General features: G+C 42.0%; 1 pseudogene; it reads left to right on the forward strand.

Moving 5' to 3' along the window:
* Window positions 1-273: 273 nt before the first annotated feature.
* Window positions 274-2,227, forward strand: LOC128099590 (developmental pluripotency-associated protein 5A-like; annotated as a pseudogene).
* Window positions 2,228-2,612: the final 385 nt, after the last annotated feature.

The raw sequence follows: 2,612 nt of genomic DNA on the forward strand, positions 1-2,612 counted from the left end.
ATAGTCATACTAGGGATGCTTTCAAGGTCAAACAGTTATAATTTAGATAGCTAGATGGTCTTCAAACACTTCAGAGATCTACAGAATATGGCATTTAAGATTTTTTAAATAACGTAAGGCCTTTCATGACACTGAGACATGTATGCTCCTGGCAGCATCAATTTACTTCACAAAAGGATGATAGACATTGAAGAACCTCCATATTAGGTTTGCTTTCATTGTGGCAAAGTTAGCCAATGGGCAAAAACTGTCCTTACCTCGACTGCTAACAGAATGCTGTCCAAATTGAACAAGCAGGACAGAAAAGAAGGCAATTGCCAAACTGTGCCAAGACAAGGTAGGGCAGTCCTTCAAACATTACTGCTTCACAGATAAATATGTCAGATATTCTAGGCATGTAGGTCAAAGATGGATGCTTTAACCTTACACAGGAAACTTGGATGACTGTCCAGGCGGCCAGATATCTCTGCCATTTCTACCATTTTGGAAGTTGTTTGCTCTGCACTTTCTGTTTACTCAGGTAATATTTTTTCCTTCCAAGCTCTCTTATAGGGTGGAAGTCTTGGTAGTTATAGTTGCAGTTTTCCTTGTTAACACACTCAAAAAAGAAATTCACAAAAGAGATGCAAAATGTATATGGTTGAGAGATATAAAAGCTTAAGTTATCTAAGAAAATGTTTTAAGGTCTAAAAAGATATTCCTAGGTATGATAGAAAGGGAATAGGCACAAAACTTTGAACTCACCAAGATAGGATAGATAATAGAGTATTTTCTCTGAATTTGCCAACTATAAATGGGCTGAAATTTGTGAATGTAATTCCTACTGAATAATTGTTCTTACTGTATATAATTTTGTGTGTTAGAGTTAAAACCTTTCACTTTTATTTAGACGAAAGTGGGAAATATTGTGGGCTGTTTGTTTGCATTGGCACTCTAAGACTATCAATACAGTTTACCTTAAATCTGAGAGCAGACTCAGCATTTGGCTGACCAGAATTAGTCATAGATGTTTCCAAGGACCCAAGATAGATACAGGAAGCAGTCGGGAGTGGCTTGGAAAGATACACAGGCCCTTTTGGATCAGAGAAGGAGAGAGGGAGAAGGTCACTGGTCACTTCTCCACTGCTTCTGTGATTAACCAAGTTTTCAACCTGATATTTGACTATTGAGGTTTTATTAATAATAGAACACTCTTTTACTTTCTGGAATTGCTTTATGAATGATGGGCAAATATGTAAGGCTAGCAAGAAATCCATGTTACAATCTGTATAGAAAATCATTCCACTCTCAGGACAGCAGAGCCAGTCTGTCCTCTGAGTCCTAGAGAGAAACAAATTTTCTTCAGAAAACCCCACAATACCCTGATATGGTGCAGACATGGGGTCCAGAGGCTCATACAGGGCCAGTTCCTGAGGTGAAGACTGCTGTGCAACTGCGCCCATATTATCTAGACCCTGTTAATCTGCATGTAACCATAGAAGAGCCCCCTGTTTTGAGAACTTTTCAATAGGCTGGTCTCACCCTGTGAAGTCAGTTTCAAGCGGGACACAGCACAGATGTTAGCGCTCCTGCTCATCTCCTGGCGCTGCTCCTGCTCTGGATCCCGGGTATGGAGAACATCAGTGCTTACCTCAGTATGGTCATTGTTGACTGGCTTGTAGGGAAATTCTTATAAATTGACTTTTGAAGGCAGCTTTATATAGTTTTTTGTTGTGTGCCTGCCACCCAGTCACAGGTTCCAGGTGACCCAGTCAGTGTTCACATCAGGCTCCATCACCAAGAGACATAGTCACCATAAAGTGTCAAGCCAGTCAGAACACTGGCAGGGCATTATCCTGGTATCAGCAAAAACCACAGTCCTCGAGTCTTCGCTGAAAACTGGTTGCTTCTGACGAACGGAGATAGAAAGCTACCTGACCCGTACAGATATCCCGCCATGGGTGAAAATTCCCGAAGATCTGTAAGATCCAGAAGTATTCCAAGTCCCGACTCCACTGCTAAATTCTCTGCTTGGCCCACAAGGATCTCGAATCCCTTACATTGAGCAGGTGAGCCAGGCCTGGAATCTTCCGAACTCACCGAGGTCTTAGTTTATGGCTCTCACAACAACAAGCTTCAGGCCAAATAGATGCTTCAATCCATGGCTGAGAGGTACTGCCTGCGCCAGGAGAGAGGAATGCTCAAGCTGGAGGAAGCCATGAAGACCCTGGAACTAGGCCGGTGTTGAGAGTGAAGCCAGTTTCCAGCGTATTGGAGTGGTTCTGGCGTGGTTTCTAACTTTGTTATAGCCTTTATCGTCTAACGAGATATTTCTGGATCCCAGCTTTGCAGTAAGTTCTGATGAGAATATCTCTTTCCAAGGTTGCCAATAAATAGTGAAATGAAAAAACAAAAACAAAACAAAACAAAACAAAAAACAGTCCTCTCCTAGCTCCTGATTCATGTTACAACCTCCTTGGATTCCAGGGTAGGTTCAGTGGCAACGGGTCTGGTCAAGATATTACCCTCACCATCAGCACTGTGGATCCAGAAGACATTGTAACATATTACTGTGAAAAGTACAACAGTTTCCAACCCACAGTGGGTTAAGTCATAACATTCAGCAAACCAGA

This window comes from Peromyscus californicus, unplaced genomic scaffold (assembly GCF_007827085.1).
Source record: "Peromyscus californicus insignis strain IS unplaced genomic scaffold, ASM782708v3 Scaffold_6__1_contigs__length_162567912, whole genome shotgun sequence".
Taxonomy (NCBI): Eukaryota; Metazoa; Chordata; class Mammalia; order Rodentia; family Cricetidae; genus Peromyscus; species Peromyscus californicus.